This window comes from Eleutherodactylus coqui, chromosome 4, assembly GCF_035609145.1.
Source record: "Eleutherodactylus coqui strain aEleCoq1 chromosome 4, aEleCoq1.hap1, whole genome shotgun sequence".
Classification (NCBI taxonomy): domain Eukaryota; kingdom Metazoa; phylum Chordata; class Amphibia; order Anura; family Eleutherodactylidae; genus Eleutherodactylus; species Eleutherodactylus coqui.
Window position 1 is genome coordinate 279,220,830 of NC_089840.1, and position 16,543 is coordinate 279,237,372.

A 16,543-nucleotide genomic window follows, 5' to 3' on the forward strand; every position below is an offset into this window, starting at 1 on the left:
GAACAGCTGCTATTTACACTCATGTGCTTGGATGCCATCTTAGCCGGCATTGTAGGACTAGAAGTAGAGGGAGAGACCCTTTGTTCCCTTACCAGGTCTGGTGTAGCTTTGAAAGAGAGCTGGGTGAGCTTCATGGTAAAAAGGCAATGGATTTCTTTGCAGTCTTGCGACTTATCAGGTGAGGCAGCGCTGTAGGCCTCAGCTGTGGAGTTCTGATGGGAACTTCGAGTGGATAAAAATTTGAAAAGGCGCTTGGTTTGAGCCTTGGAAGCCTAGCAGCAAGTCATCTCGAAGTTTCCCTGGCAATGTTATAGTTCAGGTGAGTGAAAAGCCTGGGGGTAAGCTTAGAGGTCGCTAAAAGAAGAGAGACCAAGCTGAGCTCAGAAGAAAGGAGCCATCTCTATTCGCATCCAGGCTTTACCCCTTGCTGTTCCCCAAAGATGTAGCAAAGATAGGAGAAACCTTCACTATATCCCACAACTTATTACAGTCATATCTGAGGAAGGGGCCGCGTCCCCGAAACACGTAAAATATTGGCTGCCTTAACAAAGTAGAACGGGTAAAATCACCTATATTAATACCATTTTGTGAGAGTTGTGCCTCCAAGCCCACAAATTTTTATGGTGCCTCCAAGGATAAAGAAGAGGAGACTGAGCTAAACTCAGAAGAAAGCAGAGATCTCGGTCCATACCAGGCCACGCCCCCAATGCCGGCCATTTTTTAAAGGCTTTCACCGTGCGGGATAAATATTGTGGCATTCTAATAGCTCTGACTTACATACACGGCAATACAAATATGGGGGGGGGGGGGGTTGCTTAGTTTTTTCTTATAGGAAAAATAGTAAAATGTGTGTTTTTGGAACTTTAATATATTATTATTTAACTGTTAATAAAACTTTATTAATTTTTTTAAAATTCTTTTTATTTATTCCGCACAGGGAACCATAGAAAGCTGCACAGAGGCCATGTGATGGAGGAACAATGTCCGAGACAGAAGGAGAGGTCAGGATGCTCAGTACTTCACACAGCGCATCGGCAGGAATGCTGGGAGTCAGACCCCCCCCCACATACTGGGAATGATGCCCTTTCCACAGGAGAAGTACCAATATTTATGTGTAAGAGTGACCTCTAAAAACTCTTCATAACAACAGCAGCCTATAAAAAATAACATACAAAATATTACTGCATCCACATATATACAACTCTGTTGTTACATCACACACATATTACACACTCGGCTCCACTCCTCCGTCTCGCACGTGCTTTCTTCCGCTCCTCCATCTCACGCGCGCTCGGCTCCGTTCCCTCGTCTCACACACACTCGGCTCCACTCCTCCATCTCACACACACTCGGCTCCACTCCTCCATCTCACACACGTTCGGTTCTGCTCCACCCATCTCACTCACACTCGGCTCCGTTCCTCCGTCTTGCACACACTCGGCTCTGCTCTTCCATCTCACACACACTAGGCTCTGCTCCTCCATCTCACACACGCTTGGCTCTGCTTCTCCGTCTCATACATGCTTGGCTCTGCTCCTCCATCTCACACACGCTTGGCTCTGCTTCTCCGTCTCATACATGCTGGGCTCCGCTCCTCCATCTCACACGCGCTCGGCTCTGCTCCTCCGCCTCACACACGCTCGGCTCTGCTCCTCCGTCTCACACACGCTCGGCTCTACTCCTCCGTCGAAACACACGCTCGGCTCTGCTCCTCCGTCTCACACACGCTCGGCTCTGCTCCTCTGTCTCACACACGCTCGGCTCTGCTCCTCCGTCTCACACACGCTCGGCTCTGCTCCTCCGTCTCACACACGCTCGGTTCTGCTCCTCCGTCTCACACAGGCTCGGCTCTGCTCCTCCGTCTCACACAGGCTCGGCTCTGCTCCTCCGTCTCACACAGGCTCGGCTCTGCTCCTCCGTCTCACACACGCTCGGCTCTGCTCCTCCGCCTCACACAGGCTCGGATCTGCTCCTCCGTCTCACACAGGCTTGGCTCTGCTCCTCCGTCTCACACAGGCTCGGCTCTGCTCCTCCCTCTCACATGCGCTCGGCTCTGCTCCTCCCTCTCACACGCGCTCGGCTCTGCTCCTCCCTCTCACACGCGCTCGGCTCTGCTCCTCTGTCTCACACGCGCTCGGCTCTGCTCCCCCGTCTCACACATGCTCGGCTCTGCTCCTCCGTCTCACACGCGCTCGGCTCTGCTCCTCCGTCTCACACGCGCTCGGCTCTGCTCCTCCGTCTCACACGCGCTCGGCTCTGCTCCTCCGTCTCACACACGCTCGGCTCTGCTCCTCCGTCTCACACGCGCTCGGCTCTGCTCCTCCGTCTCACACGCGCTCGGCTCTGCTCCTCTGTCTCACACGCGCTCGGTTCTGCTCCTCCGTCTCACACACGCTCGGCTCAGCTCCTCCGTCTCACACGCGCTCGGCTCTGCTCCACCGTCTCACACGCGCTTGGTTCTGCTCCCCCGTCTCACACGCGCTCGGCTCTGCTCCTCTGTCTCACACGCGCTCGGCTCTGCTCCTCTGTCTCACACGCGCTCGGCTCTGCTCCTCTGTCTCACACACGCTCGGCTTTGCTCCTCCGTCTCACACAAGCTTGGCTCTGCTCCCTCGTCTCACACACACTCGGCTCCGCTCCTCCGTCTCACACACACTCAGCTCCGCTCCTCCATCTCACACACACTCGGCTCCGCTCCTCCATCTCACACACACTCGGCTCCGCTCCTCTGTCTCACACACACTCGGCTCCGTTCCTCTGTCTCACACGCGCTCGGCTCTGCTCCTCTGTCTCACACGCGCTTGGTTCTGCTCGCCCGTCTCACACACACTCGGCTCCGCTCCTCCATCTCACACACACTCGGCTCCGCTCCTCCATCTCACACACACTCGGCTCCGCTCCTCTGTCTCACACACACTCAGCTCCGTTCCTCTGTCTCACACGCGCTCGGCTCTGCTCCTCTGTCTCACACGCGCTTGGTTCTGCTCCCCCGTCTCACACGCGCTCGGCTCTGCTCCTCTGTCTCACACGCGCTCGGCTCTGCTGCTCTGTCTCACACGCGCTTGGTTCTGCTCGCCCGTCTCACACACACTCGGCTCCGCTCCTCCGTCTCACACACGCTCGGCTCTGCTCCTCCATCTCACACAAGCTTGGCTCTGCTCCCTCGTCTTACACACGCTTGGCTCCACTCCTCCGTCTCACACACACTTGGCTCCACTCCTCTGTCTCACACACACTCAGCACTGCTCCTCTGTCTCACGCACACACTCAGCTCCGCTCCTCCGTCTCACACAGGCTCGGCTCCGCTCCTCCATCTCACACACACTCGGCTCTGCTCCTCCATCTCACACACACTCAGCTCCGCTCCTCTGTCTCACACACACTCAGCTCTGCTTCTCCGTCTCACACACGCTCGGCTCTGCTGCATACACTGTGAATACATCCTCACACAGCAGAGTCCTGCATCCACTTAGCGAAGAGACCTGGTCATGTGACCCCTTGTCTCCTCTCACACACTGATCACATGACGGTGACATCATCACAGGTCCTGTAAGCACAGAACAACCACACGGCTGCTACAGGTGGAGGTATGTGGGGGTCACAGCTTCTTCTTGTGGAGACCCCGGGGAGGTGCAGGAGATCAGCGGCCATGTAATGCTCCTCTGAGATGTACACTTTTTGCGAAAAAAAAAAATTAAACAAGCCGCCAGAATAAGGTGTTTTGGTATTTAGATGAACGGTATGTATTACGAGGTGATATACGCGGCTTCGCCTGACTTCATTTGGTTCAGATGTTTACCTGTTATTCCCACAAAAATTTTTTATGAAGTTGGGATTACTTCAGAGGAACCGAGTGATAAAATCTGTATACACATAGAGAGGGGTTGGATTCTCCTCAGACTGCATGTACTGATGTCCCTCTGCAGAATGTGCCCCCCCTCCCATTCTCACTTTTACACTTTTTATTCAAATTTCCCCCAAGACTGGAGGTTGCAGCATCTTCTTAGCCTTAAAGGTTCCATACCTGCAGTCCATGGCCGCTTCCTTTACAGCCTTTCAGTATATGCACATAGAGTTGAGGTAGATTCTCCTCAGTATATACACGTAGAGGTGAGGTAGATTCTCCTCAGTATATACACATAGAGGTAAGGTAGATTCTCCTCAGTATATACACATAGAGGTAAGGTAGATTCTCCTCAGTATATACACATAGAGTTGAGGTACATTCTCCTCAGTATATACATATAGAGGTGAAGTAGATTCTCCTCAGTATATACACATAGAGGTGAGGTAGATTCTCCTCAGTATATACACGTAGAGGTGAGGTAGATTCTCCTCAGTATATACACGTAGAGGTGAGGTAGATTCTCCTCAGTATATACACGTAGAGGTGAGGTAGATTCTCCTCAGTATATACACGTAGAGGTGAGGTAGATTCTCAGTATATACACGTAGAGGTGAGGTAGATTCTCATCAGTATATACACATAGAGGTGAGGTAGATTCTCCTCAGTATATACACATAGAGGTGAGGTAGATTCTCCTCAGTATATACACACAGAGGTGAGGTAGATTCTGCTCAATATATACACACGGAGGTGACGTAGATTCTCCTCAGCATATACACAGAGAGGTGAGGTAGATTCTCCTCTGTATATACACATAGAGGTGAGGTAGATTCTGCTCAATATATACACACGGAGGTGAGGTAGATTCTCCTCAGTATATACACACATAGAGGTGAGGTAGGTTATCCTCAGTATATACACCCAGAGGTGAGGTAGATTCTCCTCTGTATATACACATAGAGGTGAGGTAGATTCTGCTCAATATATACACACGGAGGTGAGGTTGGTTGCCCTCAGTATTCAAATAATTTCCCTTGGCTTTATAACTTCTGAGAAAAGAACATGTTTTGCAGATTTTCATACAGTTTTTCACACTTAGAATTGAGTATTGATGTTGCGACCCCTTATCTTTTCCTAAGAATGTAAAGAATGGTCGTGTCAAATTGTACATTTGTGAGGTACAGATGTGTGTTATTTGGTACATTACATAGGGGGTCACTTACTTTTACGCTTAGAATTGAATAATCACGATGGAACCCCTATACTTTTCCTACGTATGACCCAAAGAATGGTTGTGGGAAATTTCAAATTGTATAACATTGGGATGTTAGAGAATTAGTGGCGAGTCAGTCATATAGTAAGTGCTATATATATATATATATATATATATATATATATACACACACACTAGCTGATATACCCGGCTAATTTGATACAGGTGTTTATGTGTTGTTCACATGGAAATTTTTATGAAGTTAAGGTGACTTTAGAGTAACCGAGGAATAAAATATGTTTACATATAGAGGAGCGTTAGATTCTCCTCAAGCTGCATGTACCGATGTCCCTCCCACTCGCCTCATTTAGGACCTAAAGAATGCTTGCGACAAATTTCACGCTTGTACAACATCAGGAAGTTATATGACATAGGGGTGCTCTTACTTTTGCAATTAGCATTGAATAATCGAGCTCTGAGCACCTTACCTTTCCTATTTAGGACCTAAAGAATGTTTGTGCTAAATTTCATGTTTGTACGACACCGGGAGTTACAAAACATAGGAGTGCCAATACTTTTGCACTTAGCATTGAATAACCAAGCTGCGACCCCATTTCCTATGTACCTAAAGACCTAAAGAATAGTATTGCCAAGTTTCATGTTTGTATGATACCGGGAAGTTACATCACATAGGGGTAGTAACGGGAAGTTAGAGAATAAGATTAGGCACGTTACACAGGGGTGCCAATAGTTTTGCACTTAGCATTGAATAATCGATTTGTGACCCTTCAATCTTTCCTATTTAGGACCTAAAGAATGCTCCTGCCAAATTTCCTGTTTGTACGACATCAGGAAGTTAGAGAATAAGCAGTTGGTCGATGTTTCCTTCCTTTCACCTTTATATATGTATAGACAGATACATTAACTCTTATGAGCATAGAATGGTAGAGTTGGAAGGGACCTCCAGGGTCATCAGGTCAACCTCCTGCTCAGTGCAGGATTCACTAAATCATCCCAGACAGATGTCTGTCCAGCCTTTGTTTGAACACTTCCATTGAAGAACTTACCACCACCTATCATAATCTGTTCCACTCATTAATCAGCCTCACTGTCAGAAAGTTTTTTCTAATATCTAAACATTCCCAGATGCTTTAACCTTTCCTCATAAGACATGATTTGCAGATCGCTCAACATCTTGGTAACTTTTCTGTGAACTTGCTCCAATATGTTTGTCTTTTTTAAAGCGGGGTGCCCAGAACTGGACACTGTTCCAGATGAGGTCTGACCAAGGAAGAGCAGAGGGAGATAACTACTTCACATGATCTAGACTCTATGCTTTTCTTAATACATACCAGAATTGTGTTTGCCCTTTTTGCTGCTGCATCACATTGTTGACTCATGTTTAATCTATGATCTATTAGTATACCCAAGTCTTTTTCACATGTGCTGCTGCTCAGCCCAATTCCTCCCATTCTGTATGTGCTTTTTATACTGTAACTTTTGTATTGCAGACTTTGTATATGTACTTGTGTTCTTAAGTGCGCTTAATTTTTCACTGGGGCAGTATTATAGTCTGGTAGTGCAATACATAAAGTTTTATTTCTGATGCTACGCGTTTCGGCACTATACAAAACATGCTTTCTTCACGCATATACATTAAAATAACACATTGACATGCATATAAATAGAAAAACTTACAAGTAGGTGCCCGTCATACGCCCGAATCAAGGCATTCTGACGTAATCAGCACAGGGGAGAATCTCCTCCCTTAGCGTGGAACTATCATGTGACGAGCCTGTGGAGCGCAGCGTGCATTCCAATGGTTCAATCATCTTTATTAACCCGTTCTTCTAAGATAAGAACGTACATACATATACATATACAGATATTTAACTCCTAATAATACAAATTATCGTAGTATAACCGATACATTAATAGTATCTGTAAATACATTAATACAATCTAGTATTTAATCTCCTGAGACAATTAATCATATGCAACAGAATAAACATGATTAATCAGTATAATCAATAAATATGGAATGTAAAATATAGCCAATCCATAAAAATCACAATTGTAAAATGGCATAATCGTTATATATTGAATAATTAGTCCATAATTATAACTACCCAGTGATAATTATAAGAATAATGGGGTGAATTATGAATTATTGCTCCATGTAAAAGCGGACAGTATTATCCCATAGATTGTGAACAATTTATCTGTGTTAAAAGTAAAACAAAAAAACAACCTTTTTAAAATATTAAGTTTTTTCAAGGACCTCGTTAAGTCCATGTGGTGTCAGAGTCGTTAGATGAAATATCCAATATATCTCTTTCTTGCGTAATTCAGGGATTGAATTGGACATCACTTTCTCAAGCGGTTTAATTTGTAAACCTTGATAATGACTATTATTACTGATGAGCCAGCATACTCGCTAAGGGCAATTCCTTGAGTGAGCATTGCCCTTAGCGAGTACCTGCCCGCTCAAGAGAAAAGGTTCGGGTGCCGGCGGCGGGCAGGGAGCTGCGGAGGAGAGCGGAGAGGAACGAGGGGAGATCTCTCTCTCCTTCTCTCCCCCCCACTACCCCCTGCTCACTGCCGCAACTCACCGCTCCACCCCGCCGGCACCCGAACCTTTTCTATCGAGCGGGCAGGTACTCGCTAAGGGCCATGCTCGCTCAAGCAATTGCCCTTAGTGAGTATGCTCGCTCATCTCTAACTATTATGCTTCTCGCTAAAATGTCTGGATCGGCTATGATGTTTAAAATTATTTTTAATATTAAACCTATGTTTATTAAACCTAGCTCGCAATTTGTTCTTTGATCCTGCTATATAATTAATCCCACACTGGCATTCTGTCAGATACACCATGACTATCAGATACGTATGGCGGACGCCTTCTTGTAAGTTTTTCTATTTTTATGCATGCAAATGGGTTATTTTAATGTATATGCTTGAAAGGCACGTTTTGTATAGTGCCGAAATGCGTAGCATCAGAAATAAAACTTTATGTATTGCACTACCATGTTCTACTGCTATTTTGGACCCTAGCAGCGCGGTGCCATTTTTTGCTATTGATAATTCAGTCAGTGAGCACCTGGTTCCAGATTGCTCATCGGCTCCGGACGTCTCTACAGTAAAATTGGATTGGGAACAAAGACACCTTTACACGTCATCCAGGACCAAGGGTGCCGGTGGGATATCCCTTGCCAGGGTTAACCCACCGAGCACAGGGTGAGTAATATCCTCACAGCTTTCATGCCTCTTTATTCTAAACTCTCAAGGCGCAATCCTCACATAAATTTTCTCTGATATTTGCCAGGTTGTCAGAAACTCTGAGAAATAATCTCAAGGGTAGAGCTTAATAGACCATAAACAAATTCTTTGGTTTATACATTCTTAGTTGATCAAGGTTCATAGATGAAGGTTGGTAGTAAAGAAATAATCAGTTCAAGATTTGTGACGGTTCGACACATTTCTCTGTCAGTCTTGGCAGTTTCTTTAGAAACCTATTGGGTCTTTACTATAAAGGATTGCTGAACCTTCAAGAAATCTGAAGACTGAGTCTGACATAAAGTACGGCTCAGTTGCCAATGAATCCACAAAAATAATGCGATTGTGTATGATGTTACATTGTCTCGTCTTCTTCCCATTCAGGATCCTCGGCTGATATCTTCTATATCAGATAATTATCCTGATTGACCCGACAAGGATGGAGAGGAACCGGGACAAGATGGCGGAGAGTATATTCACCCTCACCCTAGAGATACTCTTCCAGCTTACAGGAGAGGTGAGAGATTCTGGGGATGACGTCACGTTCCATCATTCTTATCTATGTCAGTCTGATCACATCTACAGCAGAGGATTTACTGCCGATTCATCATAAATGCCGGAAAAAGTATTGCAGTTTACTGCGCTGTTTTTCTGGTAAAAGGACAGAAAACTAACAGACTTGTTAAAAGCCAATGATGTCTGTCACCACAAATGTGAACAGAACCTTAATTATTAGACATAACTGGAGACATGAAGGACTCTGGGAATGTCTGCAGGGATATTTATGGATGTATCTCCCCATAAACAGGATTACACGGTAGTGAAGAAGACTTCTAGTGATGGCTGTCAGACCCCGGTGTCCGATGGATGGGGAAGAACCCTGAGCCCAATCACAGGGCCTCCACCTCACCCCCTGATTCTGAAAGATTCATATGAATCTGTAGAAGTAATAACAGTCCAAATACATCAGCTTGTCCTTCTAATAGGACATTTTTCGGTAGTTTGATGGAACATATATGTATATATGTCAGGTGCAGCAAAAGTAGGGAGCCTTTTGACTAGCATCAACTGACATAGTAGTCCAATGTATAAGGGGTTAAACATCAGGTGTACTTAGATTGGTTATGAGTTTTAAAGAAACGCATTGCATTATGGGGAGGAGGTGATCAAGACCTGTATTAAGTTTGAAACGCGTGCTTTGTAAGCCATGATGTATTAAGCACAATTTTTAATAAAGCACGGAGGTTTTTAATATTCAATAATTTTTTATTAAAGATATCAGCTTTATAACTATACAATCACAATATATGTTATTCCTTTAAATGTTGAATTAAATGCAAACCTGCGAAGCAGTTCTAGGAGTTTCAGCTCGTATATCCTGTGCCGATTCCTTGTAAACATAGAAAATTCTCAATTCTCAATTAAACATAAGGGAGGGAGTGGGTGGGTAAATGGGAGAGGGGGGGGGGGAGGAAGGGGGGGGAGGGAGGGGAAGGGGATGGTGTGGAATAAGGAGGCATACTATTCACTATATACGTCCACCAGATATGGTACTGTTCATTCCGAAATCCTGCTCAGCCAGAGTTATTGAACAACTGCCACTTCGTCGACTACTTCTGGGTCCCAGGGGTGACCCTCAGGTGAGGTGCTTGGTTGGTTAAAGTTCTTATATTTTCAGATTTAGCGTGGTCTGTTGAGGGTGAAAATGTTTTATCCATGGGTCCCAGGTCTCCGCAAACCCGGGAATGTTGTTCGCTCTTATAGCGTAGATTTTTTCCATGCCCATGTGGTCTGTCATCATTTGGGTGATATCCGATAGGGAGGGTACATGGGGGGTCTTCCAGTTCCTTACTATCAAGAGTTTGTAAGACATTAAGCTGTGGAGAATAAGTTCCCTTACTGCATGGGGTATGTGTTCTGTGTCCAACAAGAATATGACTCTGTCCGGGGTCGGGGGGATCACAACCTTCGTTATTGTATTTATGAGAGATAGTAATTCTTTCCAAACTCCATTGATTTTTGGGCAACTCCAGAAAATATGTAGTAATGTGCCCCTCTGCCCACACTGCCTCCAGCATTGTTCCGATGAACCCGGAAAGAAATCCGCTAGGCGGACTGGGGACCGATACCAGCGGGTGGTCATTTTGTAGTGAACTTCTATTAGTGAAGCGCAGCGAGAAGCTTTGTTTGCCCATTTGTATGAGCTGTTCCACTGTTCCACAGTATATGATTTCCCCATTTCTCTTTCCCAGTTTAGAATATTCGCCCTTTTTTTTTGTAATTGGGGCTTGGATTCGCCGCAGAAGATTTCATAGAGAGTTCTTAAAGGGACTTTGTGGTCGTAGGGCCCAAACAGGAAACTGGTTAGAATTTTTGGCATAGAGGTCACTCCGTCAGCTAGGGCCGGCCATAAGCTTTTGATCTGGGAGTAGAGGAGGAAATCTCCCCCCTGTAAGTCATACTCCTCCTGGAGCTGTTGGAAGGGTTTTATTTCTTTCCCATCTGCAAGATCCAGAATCAGTTTGATGCCCCTCCGCCTCCAAGGTTTAGTATTTATGTTATCTTGCGTTAAGTCTATGCAGCTGATCGGAAGGGGTACTTGTACTTTAGGTTGGAGGTCTTTTGTGATTTGGATAAGGTGTTTCCACACCGTCAACGTATTTGTTATTGTGGGGTTTTTTATTAATTTAGTTTTCCAGTTTAGGTTTGTAGTCAGTACTGCATCCCTAAGTGTTCCTCCTCCCAGACTGTTTTGTTCTATAGACAACCAGCTAGTTCCTGGTTGGGATGATCCCCATGGTCTAGATTGCAAGATTACGTTTGCTTCATAGTAGGCGGTAATATTGGGTACCCCCAAGCCACCGCTCCTTCTGGGAGCATACAATATGGTAGAAGCGACCCTCGGTCTTTTATTATCCCATATGAAAGACATCAGTTGTTTTTGAAGTTCTCTCAGAAGTTTAGGGTTGCATTTCACTGGGATATTTCTGAATAGATACAAAAGTTTGGGGAGTATCATCATTTTGTAGATTGCTATTTTCCCCATCCATGAAAATTCTACTTTCCCAAAGTTATTCAGGTCCCGACGTGTTGCTTGGATAAGTTGGGATAGGTTGGTATCCATGGATTTTTTTATGGGAGTGTTAATTGTTGTTCCGAGATATTGAATACCTTTAGGGTCCCACTCGAAAGGGAATTCCTCTTTTATAATTTTTTGAAGGTTGGAATGTAGGTTAAGTGGAAGAATTTTTGATTTTGTTGGGTTTACTTTATAATATGAGAATGACCCAAATGTTTTTAGAAGGTCACATGCTTCCCTAAGAGAGCCTAGGGGGGAGGAGAGGAACAAAACAATATCGTCGGCAAACAACCCTATTTTTTGTTCTCTGCCTGCCAGGGGTATTCCCCTTATCTTTTCATTCATTCTGAATGCCTCGGCCAGTGGCTCTATAGTTAGTATAAATAATGTGGGTGAGAGGGGGCACCCCTGTCTGGTTCCATTAGTTATCCTAAATGGTTCTGATAATACTCCGTTTGCTAGGACTCTTGCTGACGGGTTTTTATAGAGGGCTTGAATAGCTGCTAGAATGTTACCCCTGAACCCAAATTTTTCTAGGGTCGAAAAGGTATATCCCCAATGCAAGCGATCGAATGCCTTCTCCGCATCCAAAGTTAGGAGCAGAGAAGGCATCCGAGAATCCTCCAGCTCCCCCACTATATCCACCAACCGACGAGTAGCATCCGACGTCTGTCTACCCTTGACAAACCCCGCCTGATCGCTGTGAATCAGATACGGTGTAAGTTCCAGTAGCCTCAGGGATAAGATTTTTGCATAGTACTTGGTGTCATTGTTTAAAAGTGAGATGGGTCTATAATTTGCCGGGTTAGATGGGTCTTTATCTGGTTTGGGGATAGTTACAATAGTGGCCTGTAGCATTTCATCTGGGAGGGAACCTGTTTGCATTGCTTTATTAAAGATGCTAACCATGTGGGGAACTAGAATCTTTTTATAAATTTTGTACTATTCACACGAATATCCGTCGGGACCGGGCGCTTTATCTTTTTTGGATTTGTCTATAACTTGGAGAAGCTCCTGGGGAGTGATAGTGGAATTTAGTCCCTGGAGTTGATCATCATTTAATTTTGGGAGTTGTAGATTAGCTAAGAATGAGTCTATAGCGTCTTTGGAGGGCGGCTGGAAATGTGGGTTTTGGTTGAGATTGTATAAGTCTCCATAAAATTTCCTGAACTCCTCTGCAATGGCCTTAGGGTGGAATATTTTGTTACTTGATTTAGGGTCAGAAACATAGGCTATTTTGGTTTTTGTTCTTTTTTGTTTGGCCTTGTTGGCCATCAATTTCGTGTTTTTGTTCATTTCAGTGTAATAGGTCGTCTTCAAGTTCTTTATATTTTTTTCATGTTCGTTGATTAATAAGTTCCGCACTTTCAGTCTAGCTTCCCTTATTTGATCACTTTTTTGGGGGGAGGGATCTGTCTGAGTTTGGCTCTCTAGGTTTTTTAAGTTTTCCATAGCGTTTTTGAGAAGGGCGTTTTTTTCTTTTTTATATATTGAACCTTGCTGTATCATGGCTCCCCTTATGACCGCCTTGTGCGCGTTCCATAGCGCGTATCTGCATGTTTCCGGATTATCGTTAAATAGGAAGTATTCTTCCATCACTTCTCTAATTTTTTGCTGAAATTTTGGGATTTTCATCAGAAATAAGTTGTTTCGCCAGGAGCTTGATATGTTTACCGAGGGCCCTATTTTTAGGTTTAGTGATATTGGCGCATGGTCTGACCATGTTGTTACTCCTATCTTAGCTCCCTTGGTTTTGCTTAGGATGTGAAAATCTCCCAGGAACATGTCTATTCTCGAGGATGAGTTGTGTCTGAAGGAGTAGAACGTAAATTCCCTCGAGTTGACATTCACTGCTCTGAATATATCGTATAGATCATTGTTCTGTATCCAAGACAGAAGGTTTGTTCCTCTGTTTCTTCTTGAATGGCTGGAGTCGAGTGAGTGATCGGAGATAGCGTTGAAATCCCCACCTATTAGCAAGGCGCCTTTCTGTAACTTCTTAATCTTCCTCGTCACTCTATTCAAGAATCTAATTTGATGCGAATTTGGGGCGTAGATGTTGGCTAGGGTGACAAGGAAGCCGTCTATTTCACAAATCAGAACTAGGTATCTTCCTTCTGAATCTCCGACTTCCTCCAATAGTTTGAAATTCACAGAGTCTCTAATGGCTATCATGACTCCAGCCTTCTTTTTTGGAGCGTTGGCCAGGAAGCACCTGGAGAACATTGGGTGTTCCATCTTTGGATGGTTGGATTCCTTTAAATGCGTTTCCTGAACATAAAGAATGTCTGCATGGGAGGCAATGGCTTCTCTCCATAGACACATTCTCTTGAAGGGAGAATTAAGGCCCCTAGCGTTTATAGAAATTAGTTTCAACTCCATTTTAATTCCTGGGTGTTTGAAGTGGAAACCTGTCGGGCATTATGATAGAATCCGGGGATGCCCGAAGAGTCAACTTTAACTGGATGTGGCTGAGCCGGTTTAAGAGTCAGTCTAAGGGTCTTCCTCTGGTGGTAGAGTATGCAAGGGTTTTGTTGAAGGGGTAGGTTGGGGGATGAACAGATTTTATAACTGTAGAGCAACATAACGGTTGTTGCTTATGTCGTCTACGGATAACGTAGGAAAAATAAAAGGACCTTCCTTCGGTGAGGGCTCAGGCCCTAGGTAGGTCTTGCCTCGGGGGTTTTAAGTGTCCAGCCTGTGACCAAGCATAAACCTAATTAACTGGTACCCAGGGTTTTCTTGCAGTGTTGGCCTTAAATTTGAAGTTTCAGCGGTGTTTGTTATTTGATCTCTTGGTTTGTTGATGGGACCATTCTTTGGTTAGCTGATGTGGAGGATGTTCTTTGGGTTCTGGAAGATCCCATTTCCTTAGAAGCTGTATGCCCTCCTCAACAGTTAGAATTGTGATGGTTCTGCCGTCTTTATTGATGTGCAGTTTAGTGGGGAAGCCCCATCTATAAGTTATGTTATTGTCCCTCAGGATTTTAGTGATTGTCAGGAATTTCTTCCGTGCAAGCATTGTGATCTGAGAGAAATCCGCAAAGATTTTTATGCTGCTATACGGGAGTGGGAGTTCTCTCATGGTTCTTGATGCTCTCATTAAATTATCTTTAGTTTGATAAAAGTGCACTCTCGCTATTACGTCCCTCGGGGCATTATCGGGGATGTTTTTGGGCTTTGGGAGCCTATGGACTCTGTCCAATATACGTTCTTCTTTTTTTGAATTAGGAAGAAGCGTTTTAATTAGTTCTTGTACGAACAAATTGAGCTCCTCCGGCTTGACTGCTTCAGGGATGCCTCTTATCTTAATATTGTTGCGGCGATTCCGATCTTCAAGATCGGCCATTTTGTTCTTTAAAGATGCTACTTCTTCTACGAGGCTATAGTGGGCATCTATGAGCTCGTTATGTGATGAGGTTAGTTCGCCGGTTTTATTTTCTAAGTGATCAATTCTCTCTTCCACTTCGTTAAAATTTCTGTTTATTTTGGTGTTTAAACTGGCGAGGTCGTTTTTAATGGAGCTTTTCAGGGCGATCACCATGTCCCTGATAAAACACTGTGAGGCCATTTGGTCAGTGCATTGTATGTTAAATAGGGGGTCCGAAGCCTCCTCTTCCTCCTGTGTCCCTGCTGGTATTATGTCAATTGGGTTATGTAGGGGGTCCTTCCTGGGACGCCTTTTATCGGGGCTCTGGCTGGGGGAGCTGATAACTCTCTTTTCTTTACTTTGTGTGAGAGTTCCAGGGGGGGAAGATGGCGCCTGTGCCCCCCCCCCTCCTCCTCCTCCCCGCAAACTCTGCCTGGCTCCGATTCTCCCTCTCCTCCCGGGGGCTCCCTGCTGTTGCTAGCCGGTTTCCCTTTGTGAGGAGGGCAGCGTAGAGATGTTGAATGCGGTGGAGTGGGTGTTATGGTTCCTCCACTTACCGCTGGATCGTGCCGTCCCCTCGTTCGTGCTGCCTCCTCTTCTCCTGCGCTGCCGGGAGTCGGCTCCGCCATCTTCTCCTCTTCTGAGCCGCGCGCCGGGTAGAAGTCCGTGAGGCGCTTCGGACCACCTTTCCCGGTCTTCCTGCGGGTAGTCATTTGTAGGTGAGAGGTTCTCCCTTCCTTGTTCCGCAGTTTAAAGCCCTGGGCAAGCTTTAGTCGCTGTTTGCTTGGTCTTTTTGAGCGGAGCCGCCTAACACACGCCTGCCATCGGCTCCGTCAGGCCACGCCCCCCCAAGCACGGAGGTTTTTCACGCAGTGCAAGCTCCCTGGAATTGTTCATATATATGAACAATTTTTTGCCTGCATGGCATGTCCTATCTTTGGGCATTTCCTCATAATGCCTCTTCCATTGTTTACACTGGGGTAGAAAACACATTGCACACAGTGTGATGTGCACGCAAGTGTGATACAAGGTTTCCCATTGAAAACAATGGGAAACACTTGTCAAACCTCTACTGTGGCTGAAAGGACATTGTCGTCATTCTGTGGGTCAGCATGAGTATAATGAAACCAAATTTAAACAGTTTTTTAAAAATATAAATGCTTAAAAAATGAAATAACTTTTTTAATGAAAGAAATGTGCCTTTTGTCGCTATATTATATCCCCTTAACATCTTCTAATTTTTCTGTTGATACGACTGTGTGGGAGCTGATTTTTTTGCAGGACAACCTGTAGTTTGTATTAGTACTATTATGGGGCACATACAATTTTTTGATTAGCTTTATGTTCAATTTTATTTTGGAGATGGAATCCAATCTGCTATTGCGTTTTTGGGCAAACACCCCAAAACAGCTGTCTGTGTACAGTTTTCTGACTTGGTTTCCTATTTCCAATAATGGTTAAGATTTGTTAAAAAAAAATCACATTGATTTGAAGGAATGCTGCCATCCAATAGGTGGCGCTGCAGAGTTATTGTTCCATCTTCCTTATTTACATAAATTACCCAGAGGAGCTTGCATGGTCTTATAAGTCTCCTCACTCACCTTCTAGGTGTCTTCCCACCCCTTTTGGGTGCTCTCTTTTGAGGAGAGACTATGCTCCTCCCAACACACTTACCTCCTAGGTGTCTTCACCCACCTTCTGGGTGCTCTCCCTAAGGAGACACGACACCCCTCTTGAACCATTTTTCTGACAAAGACC

General features: G+C 45.0%; 1 long non-coding RNA gene across 1 annotated transcript; it reads left to right on the forward strand.

Annotated features, from left to right (window-relative positions):
• Positions 1–3,566: 3,566 nt before the first annotated feature.
• LOC136624544 (uncharacterized) lies at positions 3,567–9,239 on the forward strand. The gene is made up of 3 exons (XR_010792337.1): positions 3,567–3,739; positions 8,721–8,853; positions 9,145–9,239. It is a non-coding gene; the product is annotated as an uncharacterized lncRNA (long non-coding RNA).
• The last annotated feature ends 7,304 nt before the right edge of the window (positions 9,240–16,543 follow it).